The following is a 14949-nucleotide window of genomic DNA, read 5'->3' as shown; positions in this document are numbered from 1 at the left end:
GTATCTCGGAATTGCCTGGTGTGTTCCTTGTTCTTCATGATGCTCTCTGCGCTTTTAACGGACCTCTGAGACTATCACAGTACAGGTGCATTTATACGGAGACTTGATTGCACACAGGTGGATTGTATTTATCCTCATTAGTCATTTAGGTCAACATTGGATCATTCAGAGATCCTCACTGAACTTCTGGAGAGAGTTTGCTGCACTGAAAGTAAAGGGGCTGAATCATTTTGCACGCCCAATTTTTCAGTTTTTGATTTGTTAAAAAAGTTTGAAATATCCAATAAATGTCGTTCCACTTCATGATTGTGTCCCACTTGTTGTTAATTCTTCACAAAAAAATACAGTTTTATATCTTTATGTTTGAAGCCTGAAATGTGGCAAAAGGTCGCAAAGTTCAAGGGGGCCGAATACTTTCGCAAGGCACTGTAGGTATTTGTAGTTGTCCACATATTCTATGTCAGAACCGTCCAGAGTAGTGATGTTGGACGGGCGGGCAGGTGCAGGCAGCGATCGGTTGACGAGCATGCATTTAGTTGTACTTGTATTTAAGAGCAATTGGAGGCAACGGAAGGAGAGTTGTATGGCATTGAAGCTAGTCTGGAGGGTTGTTAACACAGTGTCCAAAGAAGGGCCAGAAGTATACAGAATGGTGTCGTCTGCTTAGATGTGGATCAGAGACTTACCAGCAGCAAGAGCGCCATCATTGATGTACACAGAGAAGAGAGTTGGTCCAAGAATTGAACCCTGTGGCACCCCCATAGAGACTGCCAGGGGCCTGGACTACAGGCCCTCCGATTTGACACACTGAACTCTATCAGAGAAGTAGTTGGTGAACCAGGTGAGGCAATCATTTGAGAAACCAAGGCTATCGAGTCTGCCGATGAGGATGTGGTGATTGACAGAGTCGAAAGCCTTGGCCAGGTTAATGAATACGGCTGCACAGTATTGTTTCTTATCGATGGTGGATAAAATATCATTTAGGACCTTGAGCGTAGCTGAGGTGCACCCATGACCAGCTCTGAAACCAGATTGCATAGCGGAGAAGGTATGGTGTGATTCGAAATGGGAGATCAATAACCTTCCAGGATACCCCGGCCAGGTTGATTAGAAAGGCCTGCTCGCTGAAGTGTTTCAGGGAGCGTTTGACAGTGATGAGTGGAGGTCGTTTGACCGCTGACCCATTATGGATGCAGGCAATGAGGCAGTGATCGCTGAGATCTTGGTTGAAAACAGCAGAGGTTTATTTAGAGGGAAAGTTGGTTAGGATGATATCTATGAGGGTGCCCGTGTTTACGGCTTTGGGGTGGTACCTGGTAGGTTCATTGATAATTTGTGTGAGATTGAGGGCATCAAGTTTAGATTGTAGGATGCCTGGGGTGTTAAGCATGTTCCAGTTTATGTCGCCTAGCAGCACGAGCTCTGAAGATAGATGGGGGGCAATCAGCTCACATATGGTGTTCAGAACACAGCTGGGGGCAGATGGTGGTCTATAGCAGGCGGCAACGGTGAGAGACTTGTTTTTAGAGAGGTGGATTTTTAAAAGTAGAAGTTCAAATTGTTTGGGTAGGCTATCTTTGCAGTAGATTGCAACACCGCCCCCTTTGGCCGTTCTATCTTGTCTTAAAATGTTGTAGTTAGGGATGAAGATTTCAGAATTTTAGGTGGTCTTCCTAAGCCAGGATTCAGACACGGCTAGAACATCCGGGTTGGCAAAGTGTGCTAAAGCAGTGAATAAAACTAACTTAGGGATGAGGCTTCTAATGTTAACATGCAGTCATCAAAAGAAAGCGCCTGGAGAATAGGAGTGAAGCTAGGCATTGCATGGCCTGGATTCACCTCTACATCACCAGAGGAACAGAGGAGGAGTAGGATAAGGGTAAGGCTATGAGAATTGGTCGTCTAGAACGTCCGGAACAGAGAGTAAAAGGAGGTTTCCGGGGGTGATAAAATAGCTTCAAGGTATAATATACAGACAAAAGTATGGTAGGATGTGAATACAGTGGAGGTAAACCTAGGGATTGAGTGATGAGAGAGATAGTCTCTAGAAACATCATTGAAACAGGTGGGTGTGGGTGGTGGAACTGACAGGTTGGATAAGGTATAATGAGCAGGGCTAGAGGCTCTACAGTGAAATAAGCCAATAATCACTAACCAGAACAACAATGGACAAGGCATATTGACATTAAGGAGAGGCATGCTTAGTCGAGTAATCATATGGGTCCAGTGAGTAGTGAGGTTGGTTGGGGTCACGGCGATTCAGACAGCTAGCCGGGCCATCAGTAGCAAGCTAGCATAGGATGGAGGTCTGTTTTTAGCCACCTCGTGTGTTTCCTTCGGTAGATTAGTGGGGTTCCGTGTGGCAATTGGCAAAATAGATATAGTTATAGTGACCAAAGAAAAATTGTCCAATAGACCTATTCAGATAGCAGCCGATAAGACAGCTAACGATTAGTGGGCCGCAGATGGGCGTTCAGGTAACGTCACGATGGAGGGGCCAGTTGGATAACTCCCTCGGGCAGATAACGTCGGTAGTCCAGGTGTGAAGGGCCGGTGGGGTACCGCATCGGTAGTAAAACGGGTCCGGATAGTTGCTTGTAGCCCAGGAGTGGCTGATGGAACTCTTCAGATGGCTAGCTCTGGAATAATTGATGTTTGCTCCGGGATCGACGTGAGCCAATAATCACACGGATAGCAGCTAGCTAGCTGCGAGATCCAGGTGTAAATGTCCAGAGCTTGAGGTTGAAATCCGGGGAAATGTCCGGTATGTTCTGGTCGGAGTCGTGTTGTAAAAAACAGTTGAGTTTTTGGAAAAGAAAATATATAAAAGATATGCGAAGAAAGATGTAAATATATATACAAATATATATACACGGCGAGGACAAAGGACGTCTGATTGCTATGCCATCTTGGTACATATACTGTACTGTACAACGAGGAATTCAACTACAAAATACTAGTCTTCTCCCATTTTTTTAACCATTGCCACAACCCAAGGTGTAAAAACAACAACAATAAATAAGAATAAAATAAAACAAAAACATGAATCCAACTCTAATTAGCACATGTAGGATAGTATGCAAGTGTGTGTGCATGGACTTTGCAGATGTACAGTTGAAGTCGGAAGTTTACATACACTTAGGTTGGAGTCATTAAAACTAGTTTTTCAACCACTCCACAGATTTCTTGTTAACAAACTATAATTTTTGGCAAGTCGGTTAGGACATCTACTTTGTGCATGACACAAGAAATGTTACCAACAATTGTTTACAGACAGATTATTTAACTTATAATTCACTGTATTACAATTTCAGTGGGTCAGAAGTTTACATACACTAAGTTGACTGTGCCTTTTAACAGCTTGGAAAATTCCAGAAAATGATGTCATGGCTTTAGAAGCTTCTGATAGGCTAATTGACATGATTTGAGTCAATTGGAAGTGTACTTGTGGATGTATTGCAAGGCCTACCTTCAAACTCAGTGCCTCTTTGCTTGACATCATGGGAAAATCAAAAGAAATCAGCCAAGACCTCAGAAAAAAATTGTAGACCTCCACAAGTCTGGTTCATCCTTGGGAGCAATTTCTAAATGCCTGAAGGTGCCACGTTCATCTGTACAAACAATAGTACACAAGTATAAACACTATGGGACCATGCAGCCATCATACCGCTCAGGAAGAAGACGTGTTTTGTCTCCTAGAGATGAACGTACTTTGGTGCGAAAAGTGCAAATCGATCCCAGAACAATATCAAAGGACCTGTGAAGATGCTGGAGGAAACAGCTGCAAAAGGAACTATATCCACAGTAAAACGAGTCCTATATCGACATAACCTGAAAGGCCACTCCGCAAGGAAGTGATCTTCTGCTCTAAAACCACCATAAAAAAGCCAGACTACGGTTTGCAACTGCACATGGGGACAAAGATCTTCCTTTTCGGAGAAATGTGCTCTGGTCTGATGAAACAAAAATAGAGCAGTTTGGACATAATGACCATGGTTATGTTAGGAGGAAAAAGAGGGATGTTTGCAAGCCGAAGAACACCATACCGATGGTGAAGCATGGGGGTGGCAGCATCATGTTGTGGGGGTGCTTTGCAAGCAGTCATCCTTCTGCATCTGTAAGTTCCAATCACCTTGTCCAGGTTGTCCACGCCTCCTTTGTTGTGGTTGATGTCCCACGATCACTGATTTCAGCCATTTTGTGCAGTGTGCTCAGGAGGACCACATTCTTGTTACTCTTTGGGAGGTAAGAAAGTAGATTGGTGGTGGGGTGAAGGCAAACTTTGATGAGAAGGCCTCTCTCCCCCTTGTTGCGAGGAGTGCAGGTGGAGCTCAGGCTTGTTCTTTTTAACTGTGCCAACCATGGTGATCTTCCTCTTCAGGAGCTGCTGGCTGAGTTCAATCAGTAGCACACAATCTTAATTTCTCATGGTGTGTGTGTGTGTGTGTCTTTCTGATTTTTGTGGTGTGTAAATGATTTTATAACTGCCGGGTCAAAAATGACCCAAAGACAATCTTTGTACCCTGGTGGTGTACAGCGTTCACGGAAATATGAACAAAGGCGATGTTTCACTTTTTCTAATGTTGGGGTCATTCTAGGAAAAGTCATCAAATTTCAAGCTGAAAAAATATAATTGAGTTTTTTTTCCTGCTGTTAGCGGCAGATACTTTTTTACCCTTAAGACAACACAAGGGTTAATGATGGTGTTGGAGTCGTGCCTGGCCATGCAGTCATGAGTGAACAGGCGGATGTGTGGCCGTCCGAATCATCCCAAACTCTCTCAATTTGGTTGAGGTTGGGTGATTGTGGAGGCCAGGTCATCTGATGCTGCACCATCACTGTCCTTCTTGATAAAATAGCCCTTACACAGCCTGGAGTGGCGGATGTGTAGTTACCTACCCTTACAACCTGGGGGCAGCCCGTCAGGAAGACCAGGATCGAGTTGCAGAGGGAGGTGTTTAGTCCCAGGGTCTGTAGCTTATAGATGAGCTTTGAGGGCACTATGGTGTTGAACGCTGAGCTGTAGTCAATGAATAGCATTCTTACATAGGTGTTCCTTTTGTCCAGGTGGGAAAGGGCAGTGTGGAGTGCAATAGAGATTGCATCGTCTGTGGATCTGTTGGGGCCGTATGCAAATTGGAATGGGTCTAGGGTTTCTGGAATAATGGTGTTGATGTGAGCCATGACCAGCCTTTCAAAGCACTTCATGGCTACAGATGTAAGTGCTACAGGTCGCTAGTCATTTAGGCAGGTTACCTTAGTGTTCTTGGGCACAGGCACTATTGTGGTCTGCTTAAAACATGTTGGTATTACAGACTCTGACAGGGAGAGGATGAAAATGTCAGTGAAGACACTTCCAGTTGGTCAGCGCATACTCGCAGTACACGTCCTGGTAATCCGTCTGGCCCTGCGGCCTTGTGAATGTTGACTTGTTTAAAGGTCATCGGCTGCGGAGAGCGTGATCACACAGTATTCTGGAACAGCTGGGGCTCTCATGCATGTTTCAGTGTTATTTGCCTCGAAGCGAACATAGAAGCAGTTAGCTCGTCTGGTAGGCTCGGGTCACTGGGCAGCTCTTGGCTGTGCTTCCCTTTATAGTCTGTAAAGGTTTGCAAGCCCTGCCACATCCGACGAGCGGCAGACCCGGTGTAATACGATTCGATCTTAGTCCTGCTTTGCCTGTTTGATGGTTCATCTGAGGGCATAGCGGGATTTCTTATAAGCCTCTGGGTTAGAGTCCCGCTCCTCGAAAGCGGCAGCTCTAGCCTTTAGCTCAGTGCAGATGTTGCCTGTAATCCATGGCTTCTGGTTGGGGTATGCACGTACGGTCACTGTGGGTACGACATCATCGGTGCTCTTATTAATGAAGCCAATGACTGATGTGGTGTACTCCTCGATTTCATTGGAGGAATCCCAGAACATATTCCAGTCTGTGCTAGCAAAATAGTCCTGTTGCTTAGCAACTGCTTCATCTGACCACTTTTTTATGGATCTAGTCACTGGTACTTCCTGCTTTAATTTTTGCCTGTCACGGGAATCAAGAGGATAGAATTATGATCAGATTTGCCAAATGGGGGGCGAGGGAGAGCTTTGTATGCCACTCTGTGTGTGGAATAAAGGTGGGCCAGAGTCCACCATCTACGCTGTGACTGATTCAGTTTTGTTACGGATAAAAAGCATTTGTTTGCTATAACAATGCACACGTACATTGACAATTGGTGTGTGGAAACTTTGGTAGAGTGCTTGAGAGTGACTGTACTACAGAAGGCTGCAGTGGTTATGCAAAATTGCCAGACTGCTCCTGACTAATCCCATTGCTGTGGAGGAGCCGGGAGGTGGGGGGCCTCAACACAGCACAGAAAGCCCTCATTATAGTTCAGATCTGGAGTATCCCCCGGGTAGAGTGTGCAGAGAATACCCACACTGCAGTTGTGAAAAGAAGAACATTGTTGCAACAAAGAAAAAAGAAGGAATGAGGATGGGACTTGCTGTTCCAAGGTGACTTTTTTGAGGTACCAGGAGCACTTTGTCTTGGCTGCGTAGTGCACTGGACAGAGAATGAATGAGAGAAAATCCGCCCCCATGCTCCAGAAGAGAAAAGACTCTGTCCCATGACATACTGGAAAAGTAAACAGCATTCGCCAATGTTTGCCAATCAGTGAGTTAATTGGCAGCTTTGACAGTGAGGAGCCTCTTGTTTCAGAGACAATACCTAATCTGTAGTTCCAACAGCAGCCTGCTCTGAGAGTCAAACTTTGTATACGCTGGGCCACCATTAGGGACCGTTCAAACACTGTTGGAAGTTGGGAAGCATGCACTCTGAGGCATAATCATGCAGAAGGACTTCGGGGAAAAGTACAACCCCCTCTCCTGCTTTCCCTTTTAACAGAACTCATTACATCTGCCGGTGGGAGAAGGGGGATTCTGTGGGCATGTGTCAGTCCGGCTCCTCGTCAGGGCCCCGGCGCTACAAGTGCTAACTGGGTCAGGGGGGAACAGAGAGGGGTGGGGGACTGGGTTTATCTCTCACCTGTCCGCCCTCATCGGATCTGTGCCAGTTGTGGTGCACCACCCAGGGCTCGCTGGCCAGCCAGACTGAGCTCAGTCCCAGTGAGGTCCCCTCAGCCCCAACCACCCCATCAGATTATGTACACAGCTGCACTGAAAACAAGTGTGTGACCTATATGGCATGTCCCAATAACCTTGAGGGGCTTTTTCTTTGTCTCGTTTTTTCTCCATGACCACTGGTCTGTGAGAGCAATTTAATGGAACCGATCCAGTATTTTCATCCATAATTGGTCAGGAAAGTGACAGGATGAGGAAAGGAACTTATTTGGTGTCTTCGGACACAACCGGGTGCTCATGTAAAAGGATATGTCCAACCACTTTTTGTACACGCCAAGCTTGGTAACTGTTTACGTAATGAGCCAAATGTCCTAAATCAATCTTGGCAAGACGCCTGACTGTTTTTGTCTGAAAGTGGGGGTGCAAAAAAAAGAATCCTGCAATTCTTCTGTTTTATCACAGAGGGAATCCATATTTATGAACAGAACAACTGTTTTTCATAGGTTTAGCCACAATATATTAAGCTGAACAAAAAGTATAAACGCAAGATGTAAAGTGTTGATCTTATGTTTCATGACCTGAAATAAAAAACACATGCAAGCTTATTTCTCTAAAATGTTTTGCACAAATTTGTTTCAATCCCCATTAGTGAGCATTTCTCCTTTGCCAAGAGAATCCACCTGACAGGTGTGGCATACACAGGTGCACCTTGTGCTGGGGACAATAAAAGGCCCATCTAAAATGTGCAGTTTTGTCACACAACGCCACAGATGTCTGAAGTTGAGGGAGCATGCAATTGGCATGCTGACTGCAGCAATATCCACTAGAGCTGTCACCAGAGAATTTAATGTTAATTTCTCTACCATAAACCGCCTCCAATGTCATTTTAGAGACAGCTACATATTTGATGCAACGAAGGTAGAAATGTCTTATTTGGGCGATATTACTTACCAAGCAAAGCAGAGCAGTTTTATCGAGGTACAATTACCGTGTGTTTTTTTTTTTCAATTTGTGCATAGGCGCACACAGACACAGCTTGGCTACATTGTAACCGCGAAGTGGCCACGGTGTGCTCGCATATGGGGCTCAGCCAGGACTCTTACTTTTGTAACTGAATAAAAACATTTTAACAATGTGATTTAACCGATTGATGTTGAGAAAATAGATGGCAAAAATGCAGAATGTAAACAGCTTGGGGATCCTTTTTTTATTACAGATTTAATCATGTAATATTAGCTACCGCACATGCAGTTTCCTGAAAAGGTGCAACCTTACGTAGGCTGATGGAAGGCTACTCAGAGTCAGTGGGAGAATCTCAATTGCATCCTCCTTGCATACTCTCCTTCTCAAAATCCATTGGATGAGAAAGCCAGAGGTCCCTACCCTCTGACCTTCTCCACCAATGGGTTTTGAGAAGGAGGCGAGGAGAGAGGACGCAAGCAATTGAGATTCTCCCAGAGGCTGCTATACATCGAAGACGAATCAGTCATGCCCGTGCCCATCATCGGACATGAAACAACGATACAAACGTGGAGGGAAGAAAAACTTTCCACTGGCCAAAACCATTAATCTTGAGGCGACAGGGGGAGGTGGTGCAAAATGCAATCTGTTCATTTTTATATAATATATCAAATTCACATATCCCTTTTAATATAGACGAGCTCATAATATTACTAATAATTGAAAATCACAAATTACCCAATGGACGTTGACACATCTCAGGTAAAAAACATGTTTGCACCTCTATTTTGAAAGTGGGGATGCAGCTGCTCCTTTAATGCCATTGCTCAGGCGCCTATGCACCTTGGAATACACAGATATAGTGGAGATGTACTTACATTCACAAACATTCCCAGTATATATTTAGTACATTTTTTGTTGGTGACTGAGACCAACTACCATCACAATCTACTTTGGTTGACCACTTTACATTACTGGTATATTATGATTATTTTCTATGGATAATGCTGCTCATCAACAACTATAATGTACTATAATGTACACTGGTATATAACTAGAGTTAGATGGTGAAACAACGCCATCTGCTGGAAAATAAGAACATTCCATGCGTGTGCATTTCTTTGTGTTTGGAACAAAACACACATCCTATCCTACAACATCCCCCAGCGGCTAAACAGTACTAAAATAACACTATAATAAATAGCCCACCAAATCTCCACACAGAAGACTGTGGTCAGCAATAGACTCAGATTGGGATAGTTCCTATGTTCTCAACATGAAAATGAATGAACAATGATACAGTCAATGACATGGGCACACACTGTCAAAGGCTTACAGCCAAAAATGTGTTAGCGCTCTTCATGGTCGAAAAACTAAAAAAGTAAACTGATCGACTACATACACCTTTCTAGTGTGTTGCCGATTCTCCCTCCAACTTCCCTCTTCAGAGAGGTGGCCTACACACAATAAGACATAACCCCAAAGTGGAATTATGATTTTTGAAATGTTTACAAATGAATAAAAAATGGAAAGCTGAATTGTCTTGAGTCAATAAGTATTCAACCCCTTTGTTATGGCAAGCCTAAATAAGTTCAGGAGTAAACATTTTCTTAACAAGTCAGGTAAGTAGCATGGACTCACTCTGTGTGCAATAATAGTGTTTAACATGATTTTTGAATGACTACCTCATCTCTGTAACCCACATACACACAATTATCTGCATTTTGTTTAGTAGCTACATACTGTGTTTGTGTCCATTACAGGCTGCAAATATATATATTTTTAAACAAACCCTCAAGACAGGCTATATCAGCTACAAATGTCATTTTTTATTATTATTTTAAATAATGTTGAAATAAAGGGGCTATGAGCCACAGAAAATCTATGCTCAAGTGACTTTTTCGTTGTTTTTTTTGTGTACACACACACACACACACGGTCAAACGTTTTAGAACACCTACTCATTCAAGGGTTTTTCTTAATTTTTTTACTATTATCTACACTGTAGAATAATAGTGAAGACATCAAAACTATGAAATAACACATAGAATCATGTAGAAACCAAAAAAGTGTTAAACAAATCTAAATATAATTTTATATTTGAGATTCTTCAAATAGCCACCCTTTGCCTTGATGAAAGCTTTGCACACTCAAATAATCTAATATATTTAGAGTTATTTAACACTTTTTGGGGTACTACATGATTCCATATGTGTTATTTCATATTTTATGTCTTCACTACTATTTAACAATGTAGAACATTTTAAAAACAAAGGAAAATCCTTGAAAGCACATTTGTGTCCAAACTTTTGACTGGTACTGTGTGTGTATGTATATATACATATATGTGTATGTATATATACAGTGCCTGTGTGTGTATGTATATATACAGTGCCTTGCGAAAGTATTCGGCCCCCTTGAACTTTGCGACCTTTTGCCACATTTCAGGCTTCAAACATAAAGATATAAAACTGTATTTGTTTGTGAAGAATCAACAACAAGTGGGACACAATCATGAAGTGGAACGACATTTATTGGATATTTCAAACTTTTTTAACAAATCAAAAACTGAAAATTGGACGTGCAAAATTATTCAGCCCCTTTACTTTCAGTGCAGCAAACTCTCTCCAGAAGTTCAGTGAGGATCTCTGAATGATCCAATGTTGACCTAAATGACTAATGATGATAAATACAATCCACCTGTGTGCAATCAAGTCTCCGTATAAATGCACCTGCACTGTGATAGTCTCAGAGGTCCGTTAAAAGCGCAGAGAGCATCATGAACAAGGAACACACCAGGCAGGTCCGAGATACTGTTGTGAAGAAGTTTAAAGCCGGATTTGGATACAAAAATATTTCCCAAGCTTTAAACATCCCAAGGAGCACTGTGCAAGCGATAATATTGAAATGGAAGGAGTATCAGACCACTGCAAATCTACCAAGACCTGGCCGTCCCTCTAAACTTTCAGCTCATACAAGGAGAAGACTGATCAGAGATGCAGCCAAGAGGCCCATGATCACTCTGGATGAACTGCAGAGATCTACAGCTGAGGTGGGAGACTCTGTCCATAGGACAACAATCAGTCGTATATTGCACAAATCTGGCCTTTATGGAAGAGTGGCAAGAAGAAAGCCATTTCTTAAAGATATCCATAAAAAGTGTCGTTTAAAGTTTGCCACAAGCCACCTGGGAGACACACCAAACATGTGGAAGAAGGTGCTCTGGTCAGATGAAACCAAAATTGAACTTTTTGGCAACAATGCAAAACGTTATGTTTGGCGTAAAAGCAACACAGCTGAACACACCATCCCCACCGTCAAACATGGTGGTGGCAGCATCATGGTTTGGGCCTGCTTTTCTTCAGCAGGGACAGGGAAGATAGTTAAAATTGATGGGAAGATGGATGGAGCCAAATACAGGACCATTCTGGAAGAAAACCTGATGGAGTCTGCAAAAGACCTGAGACTGGGACGGAGATTTGTCTTCCAACAAGACAATGTTCCAAAACATAAAGCAAAATCTACAATGGAATGGTTCAAAAATAAACATATCCAGGTGTTAGAATGGCCAAGTCAAAGTCCAGACCTGAATCCAATCGAGAATCTGTGGAAAGAACTGAAAACTGCTGTTCACAAATGCTCTCCATCCAACCTCACTGAGCTCGAGCTGTTTTGCAAGGAGGAATGGGAAAAAATGTCAGTCTCTCGATGTGCAAAACTGATAGAGACATACCCCAAGCGACTTACAGCTGTAATCGCAGCAAAAGGTGGCGCTACAAAGTATTAACTTAAGGGGGCTGAATAATTTTGCACGCCCAATTTTTCCGTTTTTGATTTGTTAAAAAAGTTTGAAATATCCAATAAATGTCGTTCCACTTCATGATTGTGTCCCACTTGTTGTTGATTCTTCACAAAAAAATAGAGTTTTATATCTTTATGTTTGAAGCCTGAAATGTGGCAAAAGGTCGCAAAGTTCAAGGGGGCCGAATACTTTCGCAAGCGCCTGTATATATATACACATATACATACACACACAGAAGAAATCTATCCAGGGTGGGAGACCTTTGCGAAGAAATTATACTTGAAGAAATTATACTTTGTTCAATTCTTCTTGCTGCCTAGGGACTGCAAGAATGAACTGAGGGCGTATCCACAAAGCGTCTCAGAGTAGAACATATTTCGCAAACTGTCCTAACCAGTAGGTGTCTTGATAATAGAAAAGGGCAGCAAGTCAGTGGAGTTGTTGAAAGAATGTTTTGATATTCCTATATGATCAATGCATAAATAATCTAGACCTACATGCAACAGTATCTTGCACTTTTGAAAATGATTTCTCATGAGCCCTATTTCACATAATATACCTAACCACGCTGGCTACTAAATAAGCTGTTTAAAAAATATATATTATTTAACCTACATGTTATTTTAAGTCATCTATTTGGAGCACAATATCACATTGTTTAAAATATGCCTAAATTGGGCACGCATGCCTATAAATTGGGCAATTGAAGGCATCTAGGGCCTACTAACTTTGATTTAGTTCAATGAATATGATAGCGCTTTCAAAGATTTTATGCAACATTATCAGCAAGTGACTTGACAACTTTGCCAAGCGATTTAGAGTAGCTAAACGGGAGTGACGAGTGTGTTGATATAACGGTACGCATGAAAACATATTAGCCAATAATTAAGAGTAGGCAAAGTGATCGTGTCAGGTGAAAGTGATATAGGGTACCAGTCAAAGGTTTGGACAAACCGACTCATTCAAGGGTTTCTCTTAACTTTGACTATTTTCTACATTGTAGAATAATAGTGAAGACATCAAAACTATGAAATAACACAGAGCCATGTCGTAACCAAAAAATGTGTTAAACAAATCTAAATATATTTTATATTTGAAATTCTTCAAAGTAGCCACTCTTTGCCTTGATTACAGCTTTGCACACGCTTTGCATTCTCTCAACCAGCTTCACCTGGAATGCTTTTCCAACAGTCTTGCAGGAGTTCTCACATACGCTGAGCACTTGTTGGCTGCTTTTCATTCACTCCGCGGTCCAACTCATCCCAACTATCTCAATTGGGTTGAGGTCGAGTGATTGTGAAAGCCAGGTCATCTGATGCTGGACTCCATCACCCTCCTTCTTGGTCAAATAGCCCTTACACAGCCTGGAGGTGTGTTGGGACATTGTCCTGTTGAAAAATAAATTAAAGTCCCACTAAGCGCAAGATCAAATCAAATTTTATTTGTCACATGCGCCAAATACAACAGGTGTAGTAGACCTTACCGTGAAATGCTTACTTACAAGCCCTTAACCAACAATGCAGTTCAAGAAATAGAGTTAATAAAATATTTACCGGTACCGAGTCAATGTGCAGGGGTACAGGTTAGTCGAGGTAATTTGTAAAGTGACTCTGCATAGATAATACACAAGAGAGTAGCAGCAGTGTACAAACAATGGGGGGGGGGGGGGGGGGAGTAAACATACATAGTCTGGGTGGCCATTTGATTAGTTATTCAGAAGTCTTATGGCTGGGGGGTAGAAGCTGTTAAGGAGCCTTTTGGTCCTAGACTTGGTGCTCCGGTAGCAGAGAGAACAATCTATGACTTGGGTGATGGGAGTCTTTGACCATTTTTAGGGCCTTCCTCTGACAACACCTAGTATATAGATCCTGGATGTCCGGCGGTCTTCGTGCAAGCATCGGTTTAAATAGACGGCTACGAATAATATAAATGAGAAGTCTTATCATGAGATATTCTACCTCAGGTGAGAAATACCTCAATTATTCTTCAATATTAGACATAGCGCACCAGAAGTTGACAAATAGACCCCCTCCCAATCCCCACCCCGTCCTGCCGAAACACGGAGAAGCCAGCCAGCTCTATATTATCAGTGTCGTCGTTCAGTATGGTCTCGGTGAAACATAAACTATTACAGTTTTAAATGTCCCATTGGTAGTATAGTCTACCTCTAGTTTGTTTTCCAATGATTGCACGTTGGCCAATAATACAGAGGGTAGTGGTGGTTTACCTACTCGTCTGCGAATTCTTCCTTTCCAGTGGCGGTCCTCATGAGAGCCAGTTTCATCATAGAGCTTGATGTTAGTTCTTGAAATGTCCCAGATTGACTGACCATGTCTTAAAGTAATGGTGGACTGTCCTTTCTCTTTGCTTATTTGAGTGGTTCTTGCCACAATATGGATGTGGTCTTTTACCAGATAGGGCTATCTTCTGTATACCACCCCTACCTTGTCACAACACAACTGATTGCCTCAAACTCATAAAAAAGGAATTCCACAAATTAACAAGGAACACCATTTATTAATAGAAATACATTCCATGTGACTACCTCATGAAGCTGGTTGAGAGAATGCCAAGTGTGCAAAGCTGTCATCAAGGCAAAGGATGGCTACTTTGAAGAATCTAAAATATATTTTTATTTGTTAAAAACTTTTTGGGTTACTATAGGAATCCATACGTGTTATTTCATCTTCACTATTATTCTACAATGAAGAAAATTGTAAAAATAAAGAAAAACCCTTGAAATGAGTAGGTGTCCAAACTTTTGACTAGTAGTGTATATATTTTCTTTACCATCGTCACATTTACCGCGATTGTCTATAGTTCATAGCTGCCGATGCCTCGTCTAAATAGTTTTCCCGACATTATTTACAACGTCGTTGAGCGTCATCACCATCTTTCCTTTCCGGTAGCTCAAAACGGTCGTGAATACAAGCGTAGAAACTTCTATGAAGTGATTTTACTCCTGGCTCAGTTGGTCTGAGCAGTGTCTTAAACGCCCAGTGCAGTCAATTTATTTTTTAAATAAACTCGGCAAAAAAATAAACGTCATTTCACTTTTAACTGCGTTTAATTTCAGCAAACTTAACATGTATAAATATTTGTATGAACATAACAAGATTCGA

Source organism: Oncorhynchus mykiss, chromosome 2 (assembly GCF_013265735.2).
Source record: "Oncorhynchus mykiss isolate Arlee chromosome 2, USDA_OmykA_1.1, whole genome shotgun sequence".
NCBI lineage: Eukaryota > Metazoa > Chordata > Actinopteri > Salmoniformes > Salmonidae > Oncorhynchus > Oncorhynchus mykiss.
This window is presented reverse-complemented; position numbering follows the sequence as displayed.